The 27937-nt window shown below is 48.0% G+C and overlaps 1 protein-coding gene across 1 annotated transcript in view; it reads right to left on the minus strand.

The window, feature by feature from the left end:
• The window catches only part of RAI2 (retinoic acid induced 2), a 46458-nt gene extending 19776 nt beyond the window's left edge, over positions 1 to 26682 (minus strand). The window contains 1 exon segment of the mRNA XM_030020390.2: positions 26531 to 26682. The gene's annotated coding sequence lies outside the window, so the exon portion shown is untranslated.
• Positions 26683 to 27937: the final 1255 nt, after the last annotated feature.

A 27937-nucleotide genomic window follows, 5' to 3' on the forward strand; every position in this document is an offset into this window, starting at 1 on the left:
ACAGAGAGGAAGGATGATGGATTTTCTTCAGATTATTGGGGGCAAGAAAAGGAAAGTCATAAATTCTCAAAGCCTCAAAGTTTTTACTTAGTTTTTTCAAACATGGCAGATTTTTTCCAGGTTTTTGGGGTTGCTTTTTGCTTTTTTCAGTTCCTTCAACATATTGCTTGCTGACAGACAGCACACCAGCTATTTACTGGATATGGTGATCTACAGCTTCAGTCCTTGGGGTTGCCATTTGATTGCAAGAGGGCAGCTTCTGGCACTCCCAGTCCCGCTGCAGCAGAAGTTGTCTCACAGTCAGCAGGGCCAGCTACAGATCAAGACCCCGAAGGAGTAAAAGGCTCCGTAACTGGCCCCTTAGTTAGAGAGGATTTATTTTATCATACTGGTTTTAGAGATTTATCACTTCCTTTACTTTCCTCCATACGCACAGTGAAGAAAATCTGCTTTAAACATGTGACAGGCACGGTTTCCATCAGAGGGTAAATTTTGGGGATAAATAAAGAAAAAAGGAGCTATTTTTAAGCCAGAGACACAAGTGTTGTTCAGCATATTTACAAGATCAGGTTGCCACGCCATTCTTCAGATGATCTGAGATCACTGGAACCTCTTTCCTTAAAAATACGGCTATAAGAAGTAATTAAATGTTGGCTTGGGGTTTGTGCACATCGGCATGACCACTTTCTCCTCAGGCGCCTTGGAAGTCTGCCACTGGTCCTTACAGGAAAATGCACTTAGCCCTAATATGACGTCCCGCCAGTTTTGAAGCCCTACATTCAACTTGGCAGGATTTTGGTGCAACAGCTTCAGAGCTGTATTGGATCAGTGATGCAGATGCCTTTGCAAGCAGGTTGGACACCAATGCTGCGGAGACCAGGAGCATGGCCCAAAAAACTGAAGCAAGGGGCAAAAAGAGGGGGAAGGAGGGTAGGATGCAGAGCTCCTGACATCTGTATCGCAGAACTGCAAGGACCTCTGGACTGTCTCCAGATCAAAGGACCACTTGATAGCAGTCACCAAACGCCTTCTAGCAGAACACCACCATTCATTTCATCCTTCTCACATCCTCCCAAAAGAAGCCACTACGTTGACACACTTCATGATTTATTCGCAGGAGTAGCTGCAATGGAAGGAAGTGGTAGCACATGGAGACCTGGCACCGGCAGAGAGATTGGGGGATCCAATTCTGGGGACACACATGGTGCTGCTCTGAAAAGTGGAGATGGTGCAGGGAACAAGACACAGAGAGTTCTGGGCCTTTAAAAAACCCGCAAAACAGAAAAAAAAAAGTACGACTGCTGTAGAAAAGACGGAGAGAGGAAGAGGGGAGCACAGGAGAAAAACCTAGAGCTGCTGACACAGGGATAAGATGACACAGGGATTATCCTGACAAGGGATAAGATGAACGAAGCGGCAGAGAACACCTGAATGGAGTTTGTTAGGGAAGATACAGAAAACAGTGACAAATAAAGAGCTGCTGTGCAGTGTCCTTAGCTTGCAGATATAAGACTCATTGAGGGATGGATGTCTACTGTCTTTCTAAAATAGTTGCCAAAGATGGATGAAAAATTCCTCTGACCACAACTGAGGAAGTGCTCTATTTCCATAACTTTGGAAGCTGGAGAAGAATAGGGGTGTATTGATCATACCGCAGAAAGCCAGGTCATGCAAACAGGTGTCCTTGGGCAGACCCATGCTCTCTTTTACAGACCTCCATGGGCTCCCCACAGCCTGGGCGTGAAGGTCTGCTCTGGAATGAAGGCCGGAAGGAAATGATCGGCCAGCAGCAGAGTCCCAGGGCACCTCCACAGTATGATCCGCAAAACCGTTCTCAGCTAAAATCGCAGGAGCTGAGTTTGCGCAAAGTGAAAAATATACTGAGGACAATGTTTAAGGCTCTCAAAGAAAAATACTCTACTTTCTGTCTGCAGTCACTCCCACATACAAATCCCCTCACACTTTGTCTTCTAGAAGGAAAGAATATTACACTGAAGCCATTCTTAAGCAATAATGTATCTTGAGATGACTGAAAACCAACTTTAAATGCATGTTGTCATTTACTAAGCCATTAGGAAATTTCTTATCATTGCCTTGAAGCCACAAATTCTTGTGGCCTGCTTAGACCCACTTTGCGCTTCAAATTCTTAAATCAGCACAATAGCAAAGACATTAGAAAATGTGTGTTATGCTGCAGCTGGTAAACACCAAGGAGAACGTCCTGAGCTTTACAACAAAAGGTTACCGTGATTTAACAGACAGCCTCCAATCTAAGAAATAAAGTAACTAAAGTAAATAAAATGGAGTCTGAAAACCAAACAAAATATATTCTCAGGCCAAAATGTAAAAGAACCTGAAAGAGCCAAAGAAGAGTCAATACAGATTTTCAATTTTATTACTTCGATTTAATAAAATTCTCTCAATAGTGTTGCTTGCTCAGTACAACCATAGAAATTGTAATGGCAAATACTGTACTGTGATTTATGGACTGAAAGGTTGTCTCATTTAATTATGCTGGTAAATATAACAGTGCAGACACCTTCTCTTGGAAAGCTATTTTTAAATTGCTACATCAATATTCAGATAATCAAAATTGATATTTACCTTCTACAGGAACAGCATGTGTGCGTATGTCCGCATGTGTGCACGTGCACACACACACACACACTTATATTCTTAATATTTCTCCATCTTTCTGATCGCAGGAATACATGCTACAGGAGCTGATGCTTTATTCCAAACCAAGACCTATGCCGTTGCAAGGTACCCAGCCCTTCACATAGGACATTTCTGCTAATTGCACCCTCTTCTCTCGCTAAAATAAATCCAAGCAGAAGTACCCAGCAGAGGTTCAGTTCAACCATTTGTTACTCTAGACCTATGAAGGTGTAACTTCACCTTCAGTTTACAATGACATAATTGATGGATAAATCGCCGAAGCCCTAAAACATGCAGTCCAACACTTACATTAACGCTGTATTTTTCAGCTGGAGTAGAGCACAGGAAGTCATTTTTTAACTAAACCTTGCTTTTCTCTCATGGTTTTGCAACAGAAGTATAAAGCAGCGCGTTAAGGCAGATTTCAGGTACCAGAGCCCATGTGCCACTCACCACCTACGGCATCCACGGGGCAGGAGGCTGGCAGGGAAGCAAAGGATGGGAGACGGCACCAGCGAAGGAGAGCGAGGCAACGTGGCCAGAGAGGGACAAGGACGTCCCTCTGCAAGGTGGAGCCCGCTGTCCCTGCCGACCCCCCCTCGCACACCCTGTGCCACGCATCCCTCCTGGCCATTCCGAAAAGTCCTGCCCTGGTCACTCTTCCCTTCTTCCCCACCGCACCGGCGTTAGACTGCCGGACGGCCACGCCGGGGGCCGAGAGAGTCGAGGTCCCACAGCAGGCGCTCCACGCGCTCTGCAGTGCCGGGGGAGCCGAGAGCAATGGGGACAGCGCCCTGGCACGCAGACCCCGAACGCCGCGGCCCGGGCGGCCGGCGGCACTCCTCCACGGCACAGACCCGGCCTCGGGCTGGCCCGCGAGCCCTGCCTCGGCAGCATGTCCTCCACGGCCAGCTCGCGCGACCGCGGCCCACGGGGCAGCGAGCCTCCGGGGGGACGTCTGAACGGGGTTGGAAGACGATTATGGGGACAGCAGCAGAAGCTCCAAGGACACGCTCCCATCCTCTGCGGCAGGCGGAAGAGCGAGGACATGTCTAGCCGTGATAAATAAACCAGGCCACATCCCCACTTCTGCGTGCCGCCGCAGGAGCCCACGGGGGGATCCTTTGCCTTGTCCCCCTCGATCACTGTCACCAGGAACAACCACCGGCTCTTATCAGCAGAGACGTCTCTGGGAAGGAGTGACTTCGGGACACAGTGTCCTTCCCTGGTCCCTTGAACCCCCGAGACAATTTACAACACTGTCACTCGTACACACTCCCTCCTCATCTGCACAGTTCTTGCCTCTAAATCTAACATTTTGTTTTCTAAATAAATGTCCTTTAGAGCTCTTACAAGACCTTGATGATAAGCCATTTTATTGATATTCCGTTTCACTTTTCAAAATATTTGCAGATTATAGGATAAATAGCGTTTGCTTTTATCCCTTCTTTGGGAGATAACAGTTTGGTAACTTATGTTACCCAAATGAGAATTTATTGGTTAGCATTGGGGAAAGCAGATCCTTTCCAAAATTAACCTTTGACCCAGTTAGTCTTTCATAAACAAGCAACGATTTAAAAAACCCTCAGCGCATAAGAGATGTTTGCAGTCGCAGCATCGACTTGCATGACTGTTGGAAGGTATAAGGATAACAAAGCTACATCATCCATATTTCACAGCATCAAGACCGGGGATGAAAAACTACGGAAAACTTCCCTAATGAAATGTCAAAGCCAACTAGCTTCACTACGGCTAATCCGCAAATCTTGATGACAGTGCAGATTACCCAGCCTGCTAAACTGGCAAGCGCCCAAGGAAGCTCATCTCCCAGGGATTACACCTCCATTTAGGCTTGCCTTCCTCCAAATTATTTGGAAGAGTCCCGGAGGAAACAAGTTTCAGCTTATCCATTTCCTTCTCGAGGCTTTCAGTACACTACCCAGTCTTAAAGCATCAAGCAACAACAGTGCGCGTGCACGCGCACGCATACACGCACGCACACACAGAGCCCCAAATATTGACATTACTGTGCAACAGGCCAGTCACCTGCAGATACCAGGCAGAAAGCTGCTGACAGATGCTGCAGTATAAACCTCCTAAGAACCTTCAGGTTTGGTGAAGAAATCCCCTGTTCTCCGTCCACGCCGCCCCGACGCCTGGATCCAAAACACGCCCGAAATGAGCGATTATTTTTTTCTCACACTGGCTATCTATGGAAGATCCTTTTTATAAGTCTCTGTTGTGCAGCTCCTGAATGTCAGGCCCAGCAAATCAAAACACTTTATTGTAATTTCATATTGTTTACTTTTGCGAGGCAGGATCTTGGCAGAGACGAGCGTTTCCTCCAGGGACGAGGAGGATGGGGCTGGGAGGGGGGGAGGACGGAGGGATGGAAGGAAGCATTTTAATGCAGACTTCCTCATTGTCTGTTTTAATAAGGACCCTGGCTGAAATACAAAGGAAGAGGTAACTAAAAAGACCTTCGCTACAAATTCAGAGACGCCAGAGAACGGGTGTGAGGACGCACCAGGGCCAGCCTACGCAGGCAGCAACAACAGATAAGGGATGTGGCAGGAAAGAGCCCGCAGCCCTTGCCCCCACCGCCCGGCCCACCCAGCGGGGCCGGGGAGGATCTGGGGCTCCTCTCCGGGTGGGCGCAGACCGAAGGGCCACGGCCGAGAGGGTGCAGGGAAGGGCAGCCTCCCCCCTGCTGCTCCCACTCCGCTCCCCCGTGTCCCGGCAGAGCCAGCCTGTCCCCCCATCTGGGGATGCTCCTGGCTCCTTCCCTGGACCCTCCTCCTCCCTCCCCAGCCCCAGACCGTGGGCAGGTTGCCCTCCGAGGAAGACGGCACCGCCAGCGCATTTCTTTCCCCATCGGGGCTCTGCCGGGAAGGAGAAGAGGAGGAGGCTCCTCGCATCCTGCCGGCCAGGGACACTGGAAAGCACCGGTGACCCCACCACAGGCATCTGTTTTTCACTGCACGTTTCCAGGGAGATTTGACTCACAACATTCAAACGTTTGGGTGAGCAATATTTAAGCTGATGAGAGCATTCAAGAGCTCTGCGTTGGGGGAATCGGGCATCTGTAACACACGACATTCACGCCCCTCGCATGGACGTGGGTTCACTCTGAGCCTGCTGCTGAAGCCACGGTCCTCCGAGGAGCCTGCAGGAGATGGACGATGCCGGGACAACAGTATGGCTGAAAGGGATTCCATTGCTTTCGTTTTGTCCCCAGCTGTCCACATCAGAGACCCAGACCTTCTCACCTTCTTTAATCCCAGCTTCCTTGAGCTGCTCCACACGAGACAAAGTCCCGGGGCCAGACACGAGGAAGGAGCGTGATGCCTTGAAGCCGCAACCTGCCCCATCTCCGGGACAGCCTGCGGTCGCAGGCAGACGGGCAGAGGCAGGCGAGACCCCCCGCTCCCACACACGGCCTGGCAAACCGTGGCAGAGCCCAGCTGGCGGCTCTCCGCCAGGCACAACAAATCTCCCTGTCCTTCGGCATCGTCTCCCTCTCCTCCTCCAGCTTTGTTTGGGTAGAGAAAGTGGTTCACAGAGACCTTTGCACAAACCCACCCCAACGACAACTGCCTTGCTATGTAAAATGATTCAGTGGTGTTTAAAAATCCCACAAACAGGAGCCCTCACCGACTTTATGACCGACTTCCTACGAAGGCACCAAGGCCGGCAATCGCTAATGCTCCGTCTGGCATCGACTCCCCGCGAATATCTCTCAGCAATAACAACTGATAGCAGAGCTCGGAGCCTACACATCATCCTCCTGTTTGTACATAAATTCCCTTTAAAAGGATTTCGGCATCCTCACACTGCTTCTTCCCAAGCGTTCAGGCTCTTAAAGCCAAGTCAGCCAGACAGAATGGTGCCACGCAACTACAAACAACACAGGACAATTTTTTATTACAATACACGGCACTATTATTTCTAAAAGCACTGACAGTAATATGCAGCGTGTAAAAATACACGTTCATCATAAAGAGGTTAGATACTAATTCCTGCAGCTTAATTTTTTCTTAAGGGCACCAGCCCATTTTTCAATTAAGGCAGGATAATATTATTAATCATAAAAAATTGCTGATGTGTAAAATTGTTTCCTTTCTAGCTAGCATTGGCTGAGAAACGTCGGACACGCCGCCTCTGAATTAGTCTAACTTAGCGGCAGTATGGAAGCTGTATCATCCTTTTCGGTGAGGATTCACACTGCTCCCAGCCTCAGCCATGGGGAAAGGCACATCCCTCTGGGGAGCGCAGGGACCCACGGATCTGCTGCGCTGGGTGCAGACTGGCAGCGAGGAGCCTACGGATATAGATTCCCAGGGAAGAGCAAGCACCACCTGCTGTGGGGCAAAACGGCCGGCATCACAGGGCCGCCCCGTGCCAGGAGCATATTTTAATGGCCTCTGTTGCCTGAGCATTTCCGGGGCACCATGTTTCAGCACCCCCTGAAAAGAGAGATGGGGTTTCTGTCCCCTTCCTCAATTTTTAGTGCTGAATTTGGCACTATGGGACTCTCTGGTGAGGTTGTCAGTCCTATCTCTTTAATGTCGTGTCGTCCCCCGTCCCCCCCCCCCCCCCCGTTTCCCTCCTGCTGAATGGGTTTGCCTAACTCCTGCCAAAATAAGCGGGCACCTTGCCTTCAGACTGGGCCAGCAAAAGCGGCATAAAGGAAAGAGAAGAATTAAAAAAACAACCCAAACCCCATAAAATAGTAAGTTAGGAATAACAAAACCTCTCCTTGCCCTGTAGTAAGCAAGGGGAACACCTGGACTGTGGCTCGGCAGGACCCGAGAAGATGCTGCAGAGGTGTGGGCATGTAAGCATCCTCCAGAAGGAGAGCAGCTCCCTGCCACAGTGCTCCCTGGTACCTGGCTCCTCACCCTGCCCAAAGTGGGGACCTCTTGGATCACTCCCGGTGCGAGTGCCCAGCTCTACCCCAGGCTAGACGTGTGAATGCTTCAGGCAGACAGGAGGGGAACGGCGTGTGCCCTGGTCCTGCTCCTGTAGGCAGCCGGCTGTGCCCCCCGGGAGCCCTCCACGGGACACGGGCAGAAGCACCCACGCGAGGAGCGGGGCTGCCCAAGGCCCCTCTGCACCGGGGTCCAGAGATGACCCTTCAGCACGTTTGCTGGGGATGACGGCGCTGGAGGGAGGCAGCCTGGCTCCTGGCTCCGCAAGTGCCTGACGTGTACTTCAGTGGCACAGATCCAGACAGAAAGCCTTGTCTCTGCCATGTGTCCAACCCTCTTCCCATCTATGGGCACTTTCCCTCCCACACATCACTAAATCATATATCCCCCGACTTCTGTTGAGATTTTGCGCTCCCCCACTTACAGGACCTCCCACGAGCAGCTCATGGCAGTTATCTCCTTTGCAGCTCAACCTTTGCCCATCGCCTGGAAAACTTTCAGCATCACTCCCAACCTGTGTGCCCCCACCGTTCATCTCCTTCCTCCCTGGTCTTGTTTCTCCCCTGTTCTGGAAAACACATCCTCTGTATTTTTTTTCCTCATAGTGACCAACCTCCTCCCAGCTGCAGAATTCCCCTCCTGTTTTTCCCACACACAATCAACTCCTCAACACTATTCCCAGTTACCTGTAGCCTTGTGCCATTAGTTTTCTGACATCACCAAATACTTTCTTACCTGAAGCTGGTATTATTTATATACACATATATACAAAAGGCCATCTTCCACCATCTTATTAACTGCTGACCAAGAATAAACCATGTAAAGAGAAAAGGCCAGATGTTGGGACCACCTTGGGGGATGTGCCACCCCACGGTTGTTGCCTCTTGGCAAATACTACCAAGGGGAGCACTTTCACTCTGAAGTCTGCAGAGGCAAATCAAATAAATAGAAATTGTGAGTTTCAGCCAAAAAAATCCTTTCTGACAAGAGTTACTCCTATCCATATGACTAGTCTCATTAAGATCAATGAGAACTGGAAAAAGCTGCAGGACAGAGTGTGCATGTGCCTCCTGGCTGAGATGTTCAGCCGTATTTTTCCTTGTGAAAAGGAAAACTAACCCTGTACCACCAAAGCGATAAAAGTTGTGGGATTACTGGTCAGCAACTCACTGGATAACACTTCCAACAGTGCTATATTTAGTAACTACTCATTGAGAGTAATTGCCACAAACAACTGAATTACCACAGAGAGATTTTTGTATTATCTACACCCATATATATATAAAAATACCACTTTGTACAAATCCAAAGTATGTGAGGTTAAAGCTAATGGGCTAGCTTTGTTGAGCATCTCAAAAATCAAATTAACTGCAATCAAATTCATGGCACAACTCAGGGTTCATTTCATTACTATCAGAAAATTCAATCTCTGAAATCTTACAATATTAAGCTAAAGCAATGATCTTTCTGTTAAAGTTCTTTCTTTTTTCATTTTAAGGTGAGAAAAAGCTGGTGGGCCTGGGGAAGGTGGGGGCAGGGATTCCCAATGGATACTACTGAAAGCTTGGCAAACATTCAATCAATTACTCTTATATAAGGGAAAGAAAAAAAAAAAAGCATCCTTTCCAACACATACTAAAATACATTTTGCAGTATAAATTCTACCTCTTGCATCTATTTCTACATCATGCCTTTTCTTGCAAAAATTAAGTATATACACACATGCACGAATATATGCATATACATATTTAAATTCAAAATACAAATCCATTAGAGAGCTACTTAAATCTGCTCATTGCTGCAATAACTAATCATCTTATCTCTGTGCCGTACTGTAGGTGGGAAAGTCAGAAGTTCATTGCATTAAATGCAGGCATTTTCCTTGTTTTAATGATGCAGCCTTTTTGGTTTATTTTACAATAAGCCCTCTTTAACCTTACTGCAAGACCTAGCTGTAGAATACTCACTGCAATTTCAGCCTCCTTTTTTATCCCTCCTCTTCAAGGTTCCCAGCCAGGTTTCTCTGCAGGAGTCAAGTGTGGTTTTAATAAGGCAGATGAGGCAGGGCTTCTCAACTGCTTTTGATAGAGGTGAGGTGGTCAGCTCTTTATTGACTTTCTGCAGTACTGCAGCTACGGACCGTACAGACAATCTTGCTTTATGAGCATGCACCAGGCAGGAAATGGGCCTGGAAATTTCCAGCCGGCAGTGTTTGATGCACTGTTTGAAAAGCTGCACAATGTGCATATAAAGGAAATGAAGGAGAGCCTTTTTTGTTGTTGTTGCTGTTGCTAACCCATCAGGCTGCAGTCGCTACACGTACCTAGAAATGCCTGCTCAGGAGCCATTTTAAGAATTAGTATGTCTCAGCAAAAGGAAGAAAAACAACGTTGGTTATTTTGTGCACGTGAGAGAGTGCTGCGTATCAAAGATCCTTTTATAAATGCTTGGAAAAATCACATGGGAGGTAACTAGACGCTAAACGATTTTACTGTCCCTTTCTTATGTCAGCAGCCACAGCACATATACACTGTATACAGTGCACAGCTGCACCGATAGACACACATCCTCACAAGGGCATGTGGAAAAAAGGAAGCAATCACAGGCTGGTATCATGTACTATTAAGGTTTTATTGATACCAGCACGGAGCAATTGCATCACTAATTAATGGATGCTCGCAAGCTACACACATCCTTCCAATCAAGTGGCAATAAAACCAGGTAGCCTTCTTCACCCTCACATATGTTACTTCGGCTATTTACCCTCCTCCCTGCTTTTTTGGACTTCTGCACACACCCCTCCCCTCGCCACCCCACACCTACACTAGCAAGGTATATTCCTCTGCTCCGGATCAGGGAGATGCACGCTCATGTCCCTGCTCACGAGCTTCCCACGTGAGGCAGAGCGACAAGCTGCTCTGAGCCAGGTTTGTAATGGCAGACAGGGTCCAAGCTACACAGACAGGAGGTTTGGAATGCACCCCCCCCACACCCAGATGTCTCTGCATATGCAGACACAAAAATAACTATTAAAATCGGGCTTGACATCTCTCTGCACCTCTTTTACTCCCTGCCCGAGGGGGATAAAATCCTCCTGCCCCAGGGGAGCACAGTGACGGCGCGCGGATCAAAGATAGCAAGAAGGTTCAGAGACTTTGGTGATGGCAGCCCTACAAAAGCTAGAACAGGCTTTTAGCCCCTATGAAAATACCACACACGCGTACCCACACCCGGGTGGTGTGCGTGCAAACTCCAGCTCGCACCCAGCTGCAGCAGCATCAGCTGCAGAGCCACTCTTGTCAAGGACCGGCTGAGGAAGCCAGGTCCCACCTCCTGCTGAAGCACTGCACCCGAGGATCCAGAGCTGAGTGGTATTTATCATGATTTCCCATCTTTCTGCTAATTGCAAAGCTCTTGGGGACTCTGAAAATAAAGCTATACACACACACACGGGTTAAAAAATCTTACAGCTATAGTGTTACTATCACAGCATATGCCCTTACTGCATGTACGATTTAACTACAGGCTTAAATTCTGCCGACTTCAGTGGGACATAAGGATTTGCTTAACTTTCATTATGTGCTTAAGTGTCTTTTCTCAATAGATAAGCTTTCCCGCACAAGAACTTTAACGTATACTAGTCATTTGTTTTATCGTTACCTGGATAATATGTCTTGCCTTTCCAAGTACAACACTGGGCTACTTCCACTGTAGGGTATTACTTGTTACACATAAATGGAAGAGCAGGTAGAAATTGGGGCATGCTGGATTTTTAGTTAGCCACCTGAAAAACATGGACAATGATGGGCAGATGATGCTGCTGCACACTGCAATGCTCTCTGAGCGCTCCCAAATTCTTGCCCGCTAGATAAGCATTGGTGGACAGCTATACAATAGACCTTAAAGGAAGGTGAGGAAAGGACAATAACCCATAGCACAGAACATTTCCATACCGTGTTCTGCATTTTAAATATAAAATGCAGCTACAGGGAACAGGCGTCCTGTGAAATAACAGATGTTAGACTCTCACCACGCATACACTGCTTTAATTCAGATGACCTTGCTGAATTAGGAAGCTAAATACAAGATAAATGTCCGCCTTCCCTCCTGAACGCCTGTCTTGAGCAGACCTGGTTTTGCTGGTGTTTGGCTGATCTGTGTTTCCTCCCAGTTCCCCATCTGCAGTTCCCTAAAGCGCGTTCTACAGCAGTTTGGCTTGTTTTTCCAAATCAGATGCTGCTTACATCGTGAAGCTCATGAATTTTCTTTGCTGATAGGAATTAGCGACTGCTTCACTTTAACCCTCTAACTTGGCAGAAGCTGGAGACTGGCCTGGACCTGCTGCCAGTTTGTGCTCTGGGTCTACTCCCAGTAGGCAATAGATGCTCAGGGCTTCTGGAGAATCATATGCAATACATTGATTTCATCAAAATTACATGCAAGTTTCACTCTTTAAAGCAGAATTTAAACAGTCAAATGATTAATGATTTCTTCAATTCTTAAGATCTTTTTCCTGCACGTGTTTAAAATACTCTAAGGGAAGAAACAGACTGGCATTGTCTTTCAGTCTTTTGCTGGTGGCAAAGCAGATTATCCCTATCATATTCTGCAGGGGTGCTGTCAAATGCTGTTCCAGGCTATGGGCCAAAACCTACCCCCAGTCCATGTGCTCCGTTCCCACTGGCATCAATGATATCTCCACCATGGGCTGACAGTAGTAAATGGGCAGAGATGTGCTGGCTGCTCAAATAGCACGATCTATGTGCTGAATAATTCATTTTAAACTGTTGCACAGATGTCAAAATGTTATTGCTGATTTCTAGCCAGCAGAACGGGCGTTTCTTCTCCTGATACGAGTGTGTCAATGCCTGTAACACCAGAGAAGATCTGGGGGATGTCTCAGCAAGACAGCAAAGCCCATACATGGCATGCTTGCGAACATACAATTAAAATGCTCATTGTAGGCCACCTTTCACTCTCCTTATTAGGATTCTCCTGTGGATGCACTCACCCATTGCCTCCAAAAAATTTCAGAAAAGCAGCTTAAAACATGCCGCAGTTACATAGGTTTGAGCGTATGGTCTCCAACAATCACTTCAGCCCTTTGGATGTTCTGTAAGGTCCCACAGAAAGCCTCTAAGTACAATCAACTTCAGAGTCACAGCCAAGTTTGGATAACAAAATAAACCCAAACAAACAAAAAAGCCCCCGCCTCTGTAAATGAGAATAAGTACATCTATCCTACGGAGTTTGTCAGCCTCGCCATGGCAAGAGCCCCATGGCAGAAGTCAAAGATCTCCCTCCCCTCCAAAAGCAACGAAGAGAAATGGAGTTTTCCCGTGTTTCCCCTTTCGCTATACCCGGACCGGCCAAGCTGTTCAGCTGAGCTCAGCACCAAGATAGTCCAGGAGCTGGCTGACCCAGCCAGCCGGACTCCAGCTGCTGATGGCCAGCAGCCACCTCCAGGAGCGAGGTGGGACTCCCGTGTGCCCGCGGGCTTGGGTGGCATCACTGGGGGTGGATGAGGGTGACAGGAGAGATGGAAGGAAAACGGCAAAGATGCAAGAAAGCCACGGGTGTTGAATTGAGATCAGAGATGGGGGATCTCTGACATGAACCAAAAGAGCAAACGCACCCTGTGCCAGCCCAAGTGCATCTCTACTAGGGATGTGTCAGCTAAAAAGCGCAATTTTCCATGCTTGGAGATGGGCTTTTTCATGTCAGCTGATCTGTGTGGAAACAGACCTAGGCTTAATGAGGTCTAATTTGTTTTAAATCCATAGGTTTCTTTTTAATAATTAACAGTCCCCATCGCTCAGCAAAGCCATTCTTTACCCCTGACTACTTGCTATTAGGAATGAATTTACTGTGAAATACTGCTAAAAGGTGGAAAGCAAGTGACATAATTCAAGTTTTAATTAAAAAATATATATATCACACAAAGCCAGAGCCGTAGAAGGAATCGTAACCGAATAAGCAAAAAAACCCCCAACCCAACCCAATGCCTACTCTCCCCAGTTACCCACTTTATTCTTTTTATGCTATTTGAATTCTTGTAATTGGTTTCTCTTACTGGATGCCCTATGCCCAGACCGTATGTAAGGTTTTCTCTCCGCGATTCCAGGAACTAGAGAATGCGTCGGCATCATTACCGTGAACATCACACATGCTCGCACACGAGGGTCCAGGAACTACAATTAACACATTAAGAAGTAAGAACTGCCAAGGGAGCAACGAAAGATAAACAGCATGGAGCTGATGTAGCAAGAATTCTGCTTGGGAAAGGGCTGTCTCTTGGGTAACGGGCAAGGGAGAGAAATCGAAGCGCTGTGCAGCGCTGCCCATTTAGCGAAGAAATTCCCCCAAACCAGTTGAACAACCGTTTATACATTAATTTCTTGAAATTTAATTTCACTAAAAGTATTGCTGGCTTTAAACTAGATTTTGAAGGAATCTGAAGGCTCCTGTTTACAAAGAAATAATAATAATCATGTCCCTTTTGAAAGTTTAAACTTGATATGGTTTTTGCTATTTGAAAAATTGTCCCGAAGTGCTGTGGGTTTGTTGTTTTCTTGTTCTGTTTTTTTAATAGCAGCCAGAAATATTTATTTCTTTTATACATATATTTTTATATACATATACAAAAAATATTAAAACATCCTAAAAATAATAGTTTTTTTTTTCCCCTGCTTAATATCCGTTTTGATGATTGCCTTTTTTTGTTGGTTTTTTTTTTAAATGAAATTGAAAGAATTCATTATTTTCAAAATTTTCCCAAGGATTTTTTAATGAAAAAAATTCTTTAGATTCCAGAGTCTTTTATTTAAAGCTTCCAGTCTGAAAATGTTTTGTGTGAGTAGTCCTGCAGAAGCTGCATAATAAAAGCCCGCAAGAGCATGCCCACCATTTGGATATATATTTTCACCACTGCAATGAACAGAAATCATGGACCATGCTGGTCCTTCTGGATACCAGTCCTGACTTTTGCTATTGCTTTCAGCTGGACCAGCTGAAGGCCTTAATACTTTATTTTTCGCTGAGATCAGAAGCCAAAGGAACACGATGGCACAGGCGACGCTTATGAAATGCTTTGTCTCACATCTCTCCCACCTTGGGGCTGCACAGCCACAGAAAGCCCAACAAAAATCTTGCCATTATAACCCCTTTCCTACATTCACTCAAATCCCTGTGAGGGAAAAGGGAGGCAGAAGAGGCACAGACACGAGGGCAGGATTAGCAGCCCTGCTCAAACCCACCTTTTGGGGAGAGAAGGGCGAGCCCCTCTCCAGTTGGGGCGATGCCTGTTACCCACGTGGGGACTCAGGCGCAGGGTTTCTGTGATCCCCCACACTGCCCCCAAGCATCGCTCATCAGTCAACTAAGACATTTCAGCAAATCACATGGCACTTTGTAAAAACATAATTGTTTTTATTTTCCAATTTTCCATGTTTTGCGCAGAGTGCTGCTGTGTTCAAGCGAAGTGAATAAAAGCATAAACAGTAAGCACCATCTGGAGAACATTCTTCCAGCACGCTGAGAAATAGCAGCCGCCTGTGCGCTACCTGCTATAAATAAATGTCATTAAAAAATGTCCAAAAAATTGTTTGTTCCTATTTGATGGAACTGCAGCCAGATAAAATTTTCCTTAACCCTGTCTTCGGGTACCTGCCATCTTCACAACAACAACAAAAAAAGATGCAGATGTTTGTTTCTCACGGCTTTATGTTAATATGGGTATCACTAACAGAGTATCAACCCTACACGTTATTCTAATAACGGCAACAGAGGTTACAACTTAAGAGTAACACATGAACAAGACATTCCAAATGCAAATGTTTTTTAAACTCTTCCATGATCACAATATGGTGATATCCCTCAGCTGGCTAGCAAGACAACGGGTAAAATTATTCTTGCTCTAAACTGATAGTGTATCAGTTTGGAAGGAAAAAAAAAAAAAAAAAAAAGTCAGTCAGTAATTTATTTTCAGTCTAGCACAAAGCCACTCCGATCTCCCTCTCTGCTGACAAAATACAGACCAAGTTGGCTGTGGGGCTGTGTGATGAGGCTCTGTGAAGGGTCGGCATTTGCTGTGTTTGTTTAATCACTGCAATTAGAGCTATGCAAATAATGAAATTGTTTGCTATGGTGGCCAGGCTGGGGGAAAAAAATTTAAAAAGAAATGTTTGGGTTGAGCAATTTAAGAACTATTTTTTCTTTTTTGGTAAAATGAAAAAATAAAACTGTTTTGTTTGTTCCACTCAGAGGGCAGCGAAGCCTTGAAAGAATCCACTCAGTTTGAAATGAAAAATACATTTTCACGCCGGAACGAAGCATTTGAGCATTTGACATTTTCCCTTCTCTTTTTGTCAGACGAGCATTTCCAGCACCCAGAAAGGGATGCTTAGGAGGGCTTACTGCTCGTTGGGGGAGGGAGGAAAGGACTTGGCCATCCCTGACCCGAACCTCCGACACACCTCGGGCCTTCGCGGCTTCCCCCCTTGCGGACGGGCCCCCGCCAGCCCTTCGCCTCTGGCAGCCCCCCAGCTCGGCGAGCCTGGGGGGATCTTCCCGCTCTCCCCCTTGGCGCAGGGCTGGCAGGCCGCCTGCCAAAGGTACGGCGGCGGGAGCAGCGGCGTTGCCTCTTCTCCGTGACCGGCGGCGCCGCCGCCGCAGCTGACGCCCCTACGTCGCCTCACCGGTACCGGGCCAAAGCTTCACCCCGCTTACACCCACACCCTTTGGAACCGGCAGCTACTGAGGCTGGCATCTGGTTTTGGGAGGAGACAGTTCTCACCTCAGGGAAGTCAGCGAAAAAATTAAAAAGCTGACAAGAACAAAAGGACTCAATCTACAGCGATTAGGCTGCAGAAAAATGAGGGCTGGAGAAGCCTCAGAGGAAACGTGACCCCGGCACCCCGGGCACTGCAAGACGCAGGCTCCTCTCAGAGGCCGGGCTGCCTCAATCCCTCAGAGAGAGGGTCTGCGCTGAAACGCCTTCCTCTTCCAGTGCTTCAGGGAACGCTTCAGTCGGGTTTCGGGTGGGAGGGAGGAGCACGCGTGCCTCAAGGAGGAGGCTGAAACTACCCATGGACCTGGGAAACCGAGTACCCCGCACCGAGTACCCAGGTCTGGATGAAGCGACCACCCTGAATCCTCCACAGCTGTAACAATTTACAATTGTCTGTTAAAAAAAACAACAACGACCTAAAGTCAGAACGGCCCCTGGCACGGTGTGGCTCTCCCCAGGGCAGCACAGCCCCTGCAGCCCGCACGAGGTTGGGGTGTGCTTCGTGGGGCAGCACGGGGCTGAGGGAGCCGGAGGCTGATGCCAGAGGCAGCCCGAATCCTCACTGATGAGCCACCAGCAGGAAGAAGGATTTGAAGAAATTTTAGGGATTTTTCGGTTTGGTTTGGTTTGGTTTTTTTGTTTTGTTTTGTTTTTTTTAAACCTTGGATTAGTAAGTGTCATGAAGCGATGGGAGTGACTCTGCCTTGTGAAACAACATCCACGAAACCAGGCTGGGTCCCTTGACGGAGAGAGTGGCTGTGATTCCCAAGGCACAGGGTGCATCACCAGCCTAGCTCCACATCATCATTTCAGGGCAAGAGTGGAAATGATGGACATAAATCAGATTCGGTCCTTCCCTCGAGCTATGCTGCTTTCTCCAGACCCAAAGTTGTTGTACATTGGTATGTTCACAGAGCAGCTCTGCTAAAGCCTTGCTTTCGGCTGGGACTGGCCACCGTTCCCACTGGAAGCAAAGGCATCCTTCCCACTGTATTTTATTTTCTGTTTTCACAGGGACTTGGTGTGCCAGGAACTGCATGAATAGGGATGAGGGTACAGTACCTTCCCTGACAAAATCATCATCTCAAACCCACCAAGGGCAGGAAATGATAACGTGGTTATGGTTTCCATTAGCCGTATTTTCCTAATATTTATATTTTAGCTACTTTTATTTACGGAGTCCACTCACCCTAGTTAAATGAGATACTTGGCAAAGGGATACTTAAGCTGTCTGGAAATGAAGACATTGGACTACTGGTTTTGTTAGGATGATGATTTGCCTACATGAATAAGGTTTTCCCGGACCAGGTGTGAAGGGAAGGCAGGTGGTGGGAACGTGTCTGTCTGTCTGTGCACGCACACATGCACGCATGCATGTGTGTACGTATGGGGCGGGGGGGGGGTTGTTCTTTGTTTTGTTTTTGCCTTCGGTCAAATTCAAACAATGTGCAGTAACAAGAAGTAAATGTCATTTTCCTCCCATCCATCTTAATTTGGCATCCATTTTAAAGCTTACCTTTGACCTTTTAAAATGTTAATACACTTAAGCAGATATAAAAAACACAAAGCTCCTGGAAAAATTAATCACAGCCATATCACGATGCTAGTCTAAAAATGTAACATCAGTTGTTTTCCTCTTTAATTTTAAGAAACATTTGTCCAATGCAGCAGCAGTTACTATGCTACAATTAGCTATTACTTCCTTTTCAAACAAATATCCACATTAAATGCTATAGCAAAACCCTATCAGCATAACCAGCACAACCTACTACGAATTTGTTTTGCTGGGTAGCGGCCTAGAACCACAGAAAAGGTCCTGAAAAGGACCTTGAGAAGTTGCCTAACCCATCCCTCTGCCCCAGGCAGGACCAGCTATATCTAAACCATTCCTGACAGGAAACCTTATTTAGACTTCCTTAGAGCAGCAGCCTTAAATAGAACAGGAAAAAATTGCACAAATAAAAATATATAATATAAATATGAAAAGAATTCATATATGTGCACTATGTATACAAATATGAAAATACAAAGAGACAACCCTGACCTAAATGATAACTCTCCCACCTCTGACCACTTCATACCCTTTAACCAAAGAGTTCAAAACAGGAAACTCTTAATAAAAACACCTCCTTCCTTTTTAAAAATAAAAGGCTGCTTGCTTGAGAACCGCAGCCCCTTGGAAATGCAGCAGCACCTCTTCTCAAGAAAAGCAGTTTCAGAAGCACCAGGTCCCAAAATATTTGGGCCTTTATGCTTCAAAGCAAAGAGCTCTTCAGTTCCACCAGAAAGCAAATAGAAAGCAAGAGTGTTGACCCACCTCTCCAGTAACCAAAGCAAATCTAAGATATCTGGAGCCTGTTCATGATCAAGGGCATCCATCTCGTTTGTTGACTTAACCATTTCAGGTGGCAGGCTGTACCAGGTCCCTCCGAGATCGTCATCGCACAGCTCTGCGGTTACAGGCTATGAACAGGGGGATCCATGGCACACAGCCATACGCTGCTTTCACTTTCTCTTCTGTAGCATCTGACGGCATCCGGGGCTACCCCCATCAATTTAATAACCCCCTTTAGAAGACAGAAAGCTATGGTGACAGCCAAAATGTATCCTAAAAGACAAGTGATGGTTTCATGGCTAAACACAGCTGCTACCCAACCATTCAAAAAAAAAAAAAAAAAAAATCACTTAAGGACCTAAATGGCAAACCCAAAGCAAAGGCACATGCATTCCGTCAGTGAGTGGGGAAATATAACTCCTTGCAACTGCTTTCTTCCACCTACCAACATTACTTTGGTTACAGCATAACAGCAAGGCTCTTCCATGCATTCCTTCTTCTAGGATACACTTGTGCAAGTACACGTGCATGCGTCTGCCTGCGTATATATGTATTTATTTATATCTACACACTACGTGCTCTCTCTAGTAGAAAGTATCCTGTGCCAAAGGGACCCTTTGCTGTCACACCAGAAGACCCTCCAGGGCTGCAGACCCATGCTTCCACTGATCTTCTGGGTGAAGCCCTCTGATCCACCTGCTCTCCCATGGGGCTTGTAGAAAACTCTCCCCCAAGGCCAGGCATCTCAGATAGCAGGTCCAACGGGCTTGGCACCTGCAACAACTGTCTCTGAGGACCCCAATGACAGCTGCCCAAGACAGTAACACAGACAAGATTCTTCCAAAAAAGGAACGATCCTTCTCATTTTCTTCCCTGGAAAGTACACAACACTTTGGGGGGAAAAAAAGTGCAATAACATATATCTGTACATACGTTCCTACTTCCTTCTGGCATCCCCTCAGCATCCCACAACCTGGAGAGCAAGGCTCAGTCATGCAAGCAGTCCTCTTTCCCCACCTTTCTGTGGGGCAGACATCCTGGCCGAGAGCTGCCTCCTGATCTCCAGCCCCATCACCAAGGCTGGAGAGGCCATCTGTTATTCAGACAGTGATGCCTGACTGCTCAGTGAGGAAAATCCTGATTAAAAAACAACGTGTTGCCCTTCCTGTTTGCTTTGCAGTGGCCTTGTGTGGATCCAGCTCTACTGCAAGCGATCCAAAACCAACAACCAGAAAGATGCATATCATACACACACAAAAATACTTCACATTTCACTTCGTTTTCCACATCTTCCACTCTCATTGCCCTTCTGCATCATCTAGTTCAATGCTCCTCAGTATCTTTTCTTTAACCTAATTATTTTTATATATATATTTTATACATATATATATATATACACGGACCACTTAATTGTTATTTTTAAACCAAGGACCATTTTGTGCAGTATTGTCACATAAGCTTTCAAAGACAATCAAATTTAAAAAAAAAAAAAAACAAACACAATGAATACACATTTCTCACTTTGCCACTCCTGACCCTATGTTTCAGGTTTTTTGCTTACATGCAACCGAATGCACATGTGTCATTGTCATACTGCTCGCAACTGGTTTATTCACCATCTTCTAATATTCATGGACTACAAGTTAAGTAACACTCCTCCAGCTAATTAGTTTATTCAGGAAGCACAGATGACTAACTGATGAGCTACAAAAAGTCGCTATTGTCTGAGTCAGCCACCAAGTAACTAACTTGGCCATTCAACCAGGGAGAAGTTTTCTTCTCTGAAAGGTGACAAGTAGCTATGTAATGACTTCTATTATTTTCTCAATAAACTCAGAGAAAATAGGACATTGCAGCTAGAAAAACACAGAAAGAGAAATTAGCTGCTACTGTCATTAAGGATTCAGAGGCTGAAAAAGAACAGTTGGTGCAATGCAGCTGGAGAGGCTTTTCGGAGTAAAGTGATTATTCTCTGGCCCTTAATGAATTATTTTTTGCTGGAATGCAAGACCTGCACTCCTCCAAATAACCTAGCTTTGCCGCAAGGAGCACACTGTCTGCGGGGGCAGGCGAGAGCCATTGTCCTCTTGGGCCTCCTGGTAGCCACTGCACTTCTCCCACCTCTTTGTTTCCATGCCACAAGAAAAGCAGAGAAATAATTAAAAGGTTGAAGCACATAGAGGCACTGGAGGAGAGACTGCTCTTCAAAACTAGCCTCACCAACTGAACTTGGAGCTACAGCCTCGGGTGTTCGGGGGGCACCTACCCTCAGCAGCCCCACTGAAGCGCAGTGAGGTGACGCAGCAAGCTTTCTTCTCCTCTCTTGCCTGTCAGAGCTCACCCCCAATCACCGGCTCAAAGATAACAAGATAATAAGACGTTTATGGACATGGTCGGTCCTGGGGCTTGTTCTGAGAATTTTGCGCCTGCCATGGGGGAGGCGGGGGGGGGAGGGGACCCAAATGCAAACCCAGCTTGCCCTTCAAGCCAACAGCAACCGCCTTCCTTCTGCTATAGTGACTGCTCTTAGCCACTTCCAGGGTAGTGCAAGTAATACAGAGACCTGGAAGCCACTAAGCTGAAGGACACGTTTTTCTGAAGAGGGTGAAGGGGTCAAGAGACCTGTCCCAGGCTCTTTGGTTAATTCTTGAGAACATTTAGCCCTATATCCGATGTCTCAAAGAAGCATTTCCAAATAACTACATGCCCAGATGGAGATCAGTGACAAGTGGTGTCCCTCAGAGGTCCATACTGGGACGAGTACCATCTAGTATCTTCATCAGTGACGTAGACAGTGCGATCAAGTGCACCCTCAGCAAGTTTGCAGACACCAAGCTGGTGTCTCCTGGACAAGCTCGAGAAGTGGGCCCATGTGAACCTCATGAGGTTCAACAAGGCCAAGCTCAGAGTCCTGCACATGGGCCAGGGCAAGCCCCGGTATCAGTACAGGCTGGGGGATGAAGGGATTGAGAGCAGCCCTACGGAGAAGGACTCGTAGGTCCTGGTGGATGAAAAGCTGGACATGAGCTGGCAATGGGCACTCCCAGCCCAGAAAGCCAACCGCATCCTGGGCTGCATCAAAAGCAGCGCGGCCAGCAGGTCGAGGGAGGGGATTCTGCCCCTCTGCTCCGATCGGGTGAGACCCACCTGCAGTACTGCGTTCAGCTCTGGGGCCCCCAACATAAGAAGGACATGGACCTGTTGGAGCGGGTCCAGAGGAGGGCCACAAAGATGATCGGAGGGATGGAACACCTCTCCTATGAGGAAAGGCTGAGAGAGTTGGGGTTGTTCAGCCTAGAGAAGAGAAGGCTCTGGGGAGACCTTATAGCAGTCTTCCAGTACTTCAAGGGGGCTTATAAGAAAGATGGGGACAGACTTTTTAGTAGGGCCTGTTGCAATAGGACAAGGGGTAATGGTTTTAAACTAAAAGAGGGTAGATTCAGACTAGATACAAGGAAGAAATTTTTTACGATAAGGGTGGTGAAACACTGGCACAGGTTGCCCAGAGAGGTGGTCGATGCCCCATCCCTGGAAACATTCAAGGTCAGGTTGGATGGGGCTCTAAGCAACCTGATCTAGCTGAAGATATCCCTGCTCACAGCAGGGGGGTTCAACCAGATGACCTTTAAAGGTCCCTTCCAACCCAAACTATTCTATGATTCTATTAACTAGCAAAAATAAAAGGGTACTGGAAACTGGTCTAGCTCAGAGGAGTCCAGTCACTCACACCCAAAACCAGCACTTGAGCGTGGAGTGGCAGCTGCCGCAGGGGTTCCCCAGGACACCCTGCCACCAACGGAACTGGTGAAATCCCACAGACAGGCAAAATCCCACAGACATGACCCAGTAAATTCACCCTACCCATGTTACAGCACTGCTCTGCACATTAAAGTACAGCATGGATAGACCTGTTTGTGGCGGGGGAAAAAAAAAAAAAAAAAAAAGGGAAAGCCAGAACTAGCAAGCAACATTTAATCGCCCGGCAGAGCAGCTCCCCCACAGAGTGGCCTGTTTACAGAGTTGCTCAGTGCTCCAGGAGGGATGGGCAATATTGCAAACCCAGGAATGGAAATACCCAAGGAGAACCAAGACAGGTTCATAATGATTCCCTGCAGCCTAGGACTGCTCGTACAGCCACCTCCTTTTTGAAATCTAGAGTCCACTGGGAGAATTTAGGCCTAGGGCTTTGAACAAAAAATAAGGAAAACTTTTTCCTCCTGAAGACAGTCTATGAAACCCAAGCAATGCTGAAAAGTGTTTTACTGTATTGTTATTCTGTAGATGTCATTTCTGGAGGCATGACCCAGTGCAGCCTCATCTCAAAACAAAGCCATTCATGGCTAGCACCACACATCGCCAACCAACTCCATCCACTCAAAATAAAATAAAATTTTAAAAAAAGCAAGTACCCCCATAAATCATTCATCCATCCCAGTTTCATAATGAGAATATTTGTCAGCTCCCATTTTGCTTCCCTTTCTCTGCCTGCCTGCTCTACAAAGCCACCATTTCAGCTGCCTGTGCATGCAGACCAGCGGGCACACTGTGCCGCAACAGCTCCTGCATCCCCATCCTCCTGCCTGCGGAGAGGATGGCCACCCTTCTCCCCCAAACCCTCGCCTGCACCGCCAGAGATTTTTCAGGGGATTTTTTTTTAAATATATATATATATATATATTTTTTATCAATTGCTCTGGGGCACCCATCAGATGTACTCAGCTCCTGTAACAATCACGTGATTTATGTAGAAGTAATTGGGGTTAAACTATCTGCCACATCAAACTCTTCACATTTGGCCCCATCTTTAGGACCTAGAAACATCTGAAATAAATAAAGCCATGTGTCATTTCACAGGGTCTGGGCTTAATTAGGATCATTCTGGATTTTATGGGAGAAATCTTGTACTGCCAGCTTTATGTGGCTAGTCCACCACTTCCAAGGTTATCTGCTTTTTTTCCTTTAGTACCTACATCAAAATATTTCTATTTCCACACAGCTTTTCTTTCTCTCTTTTTTTTTTTTTTTTAATCCTCCAACCAGCCGGATGACAACCACTCCTTATCTTTGGCTGTCTTCCATGCTAAAATAAGAACGCCGTTGTTACGCCGAGGGAGCTGCACCCTTCCACCTCCGTTCCCTCCCAATGTGCACACAGCTGGCTGCGTAGGAACGCCCGAGGTGCCATTTTCTGGCCATTTTTCTGTGATGTTTTTGCTATTTACCCTCTAGCTATGATCTGTATTACTAAATCACACCGGGCCTCTCTCATGCCATGGATTTTACAAACCTCAAGTGACAGACGGTCTCTGTCCTGAAGAGCTGGTGATACTCAGCCCATCGTCACTGCCACCGCTTCCCTGCCTTGACGTAGGCTACCCAACACGAGGGCAAGCAGACAGCCAAACACCGCTCGAGCAATGCCGGGCGATTTGATTAGCAGCAGAGAATGACTGGATTAGAAGAGGGACAGGATTAGAGATTAATGAATAGCTGTGAGGCTGCTACGCCTGTATTATTGGCTCCAGCAGCAGCATTTGAATGTCAAACTGTATCCCCTCGGAGCAGCTAGGTACCACCTATCGCAGGCTTCAGGCTGCTATGCGCGAGGCAAGTGGGGAAGGTAGAGGGTTTGAGTTAGGGTCTGAACTGACAGCCTGGTATAGGCAAGCCCTTCGTGGGTCACGGGCAAAGATGAGGAGAGGGGAGGCACAGAAACATTAAATGATTTGCCCAAAGCTACACCGGCAATTTGTGGCAGAGGCAGAAACGGGAGCCAGATTTTCTAAAAAAAATGAGTTCCTCACGCAGGAGATGAGCCAGCCGCCTTTGTTACATGCAAATGCATTTTTTCCCTGTAATTCACACCGCTGCGGGCTCTGCACAGCAAACGCCAGCTTCCCAAAGTTGTAGCGTGTTCAGTGCGACCTGCTCATCACACACGTCATGCCCGCTACATGACTAGCTCCATCCTCCAGCCTGCACTTGCAATGCAATCCACGCACGTTGCAAAAGCTTATCACTTGCATTTTTGGTAGGAAGCGATCAGGACCCTGCAAAACCCATCACTGGGGTGATTCCCAGTCTGACTCGGATAGCTCTGGCTACTGCAGCGCCTCCAGAATTTAATGTATACACGGAAACTCAGCATCGCTCTCCACTTAATTCGAGCAGTTATCCCCTCTTTAAATTTGGCTTCCATCATCTCTCAAGGTAAAAGAGATTTCAGTGTCTCCACGAGAGTCCCACTGGAGCTTATCACAGAAATGCTACAAAATTCATCAGAGACGCCAAGAACAAAATAGTGAGGGTGCATTAACCGAACAGGCTTGTCTAGCAGAGCCGTGCAAGAAAATGTGAAGGCTATCAGCGGCCTCCTGGACTAGTTACTGTAGTTACATCTGATTAACCAAGGCCACTCACAGAGTCATGAAAAGGAAGGAAAGGCTTTTCCAAATTTACATATTAAAAAAATGGAAGCATGCCGATTTTCCATCCTGTACGAGCGTTATGCCTGAAACACGCCGATCAGTAGCATATTTGTGAGGAAATCTTTACTTCAAACGCTAAGCCAGTTTGCTAGTGATAGATGACATGAAAGGTTACTTGGAAAAAACATTTCCTCATCAAGTTTAAATGGAAAATACCTGAAGAATTAATGGGCAACCAGATACCCTTTCCTCTTTAACAATACATCCCCATTAGACTATACATACATTCTGAAGCCTGCATTTTAAGCGTTATTTTAAAGATGACTTCTGATGAAGAACGGCACGCGAGAAAACCGACATCAACAGCAGTGACTAAATCAAAGCCAAACCAACCTCGTAAAAAAGAGGGAAAAAATGAGAGAAGGCGATGGGCTGCCCTGCAACTCTGGCACAGGGCGCTTGCACCCTGCAGCATCTCCATCTCCCCCGAGGGATGCAGAACTTCTGGAGCACGACACTTCACCGAGGCAGGCACCCACCGCTCGCACGCCCGCAGCGCAGCCACGCCGGCGCAGAGGACCCACGCCCCGCGGCCGCCTCCTCCAGAAAAAGCCATTAAGGGGGACGCAGGTGACAGTTCACCCTGCTGGCAGCCTTCGCCGGGAAGCCGGGCGACAGCGGGAGGAATTTCTGCCCCGACTTCGGAAGGATAAACCCTCCTCCTCCTCCTCGCTTGGGACCGGCTACGAGGGGGACCCCAAATCCCCCCACTACCGGCCCTCTTGGAACCCACCCTATGTCTTTACTCTCCTTCTTCCACGGCGCAGACCCGGGTGCTTCAAGCCGCCGGGACCCGCCGCGTTTTCTTTCCCGTGGGGCAGGAGCCACAAGCCGGGGGGGGGCGGCGGGGGGCGATGCCTCGCCGCGACACGCGCCGCTCCTCCCCGCGCACCCACGGGCGTGATTTTGGAGAAGTTCCGCGGGCAGGAGGAGGAGGAGGAAGGGGCGGCGGGGGGGGTTGGCTCTGCCCCTGCGGTCACCGTCTCGCCCCGTCCCTCTCCCCGCCTCGGTCCTCCGCGTCCGTCCCCCCCCCCCCCCCCCCCCCCCCCCCCCCCCCCCGCGCCACCGCCGCAGCCCCACTGCCGGGACAACCCGCACAAAGCCGCCGCCGGGGTCTCGCTGCGCCCGCTCGGCGCCACCAGAAACAATAGTCACGGGCCGAAGCGGGGACCGCGGAACCGCCGCCGCCGCCCTCTCCCCGGTACCGCAGAGCCCGGCCGCGGCCGGCAAGGGCGGGGGTGAATTCCCGCAAAACGCCGCCGCCCCGGCCAACCTGTCACCGCTCCGCCCGCCCGCGGTTATCGGTGCGCAGCCGCTCCGCGGCACCTACCTCCGGTGGAGGGTGCGGCAGCCCCTAGCTGGGCTCCATGGGGGCCGCAGCCGCCGCCCGCCTCTGTCAACCCCGGCCGCCGCCGGGGACGCGCCGCCCTGCCCTGCCCGGTACCGCGTCCCGCTCCCCCCCGCGCCGGGCGGGGCGGGGGCGGGGCGAGCGGCGGGCGGGGCGGGGCTGCCCCACCCCGCGCCACGCCTACTACCGCTCGCTCCGCCCTCCCGCCGGCGCGTCCCCGTCGCCTCCCCCCCCCCGCGCCCCCACGGAGCCTTCGGCACGGGGTGGGGGGCGAAGGGGACACGCGAGGGTTGCGTGGGGTAGGGCCCACTGAGGGTCCCGCGTGGCCGCCCCAGCCTTTGCGGGAACAAGCCCGACGCCCCGGAGGATGCTGCAGCAGTCAGCGTCACGCTTCTTAATAAATCTCATGGATTTTTTGCTCCCCGCTTGCTTGAAGTTTTGACCTTGTCTCCTCTGCCGCTATCTCAGACTGACCGCGTTTCTAGTTTCCTATTTTTATTCCCCCCCCCTTTCTCCTCTTTCGAAAAAAAATTTTTTTTTGGCCTGTCTTTTCCACCCTTGATCTCCCCTGTCCCCATTTTCCCATAAGACTCTGAACATCCCGAGCCCCTTGACCACGGACTCCGGGCTTTAAAATGGTTTTGTTGAGGGCAAAAGAGTTTTTCATAGGTTTCAAATCGCTATTAGTGTCGCCAGCAGCTTATTGGAAGGTGCGGTGCATTAAACTAAATCCGTGGCTAGTATTACATAATATGCCCTCGAATGTACATAAAAGATGATTGTAATTCCATCTGGATTTCTGTTGATATTAGCAAACCGCTTGAGATTTCCTCTTGCGGTTTAATGGGCGTTTCAAAACCTTTGACTGGTGCTGGATCAAACAGATTATGATTTAAGAAAGGGTAAAGCACGCGCACTCATGACATTGTAGGAATTAGTGAAAGAAGAAAAAAAATACTTAGTAGGTCATCTGCCTAATCCATCTTCCGAAAGAGAGTAGGAATGTCCCCCATAGGATAATTTATGGGCATTTGTCTAGTTTTCTTTCAAATGCTCCAAATATGTGGCTTCCTCATCGCCCATAGGAATTTAGGTCAAGCTGCCTGAGAGTGAATTTCATAGCATCTTGGGATTTAACATCCACTACTGTTATTCCAAGGTTTGTGTTTTGGTTTGTTTTTGTTTTTTTCCCTAACAGCACAACTGTACAGTTGCAGTTGGTCATTTCTTTCTTGCCCATCAGCACAGAAAGATTTTGGCCATCACTTCCCCCAGGTTGAGAGCCCAGGGACAAGAACAGCTGGGAAAATGTCAGCTCCATGCTCCGTGTGGCCAAAAGAGTGAGTCAAATGTCAGGACTTGTTAGGACAGCAATGGAGAGGAAAACGG

This window comes from Aquila chrysaetos, chromosome 7 (assembly GCF_900496995.4).
Source record: "Aquila chrysaetos chrysaetos chromosome 7, bAquChr1.4, whole genome shotgun sequence".
NCBI classification, from domain to species: Eukaryota; Metazoa; Chordata; class Aves; order Accipitriformes; family Accipitridae; genus Aquila; species Aquila chrysaetos.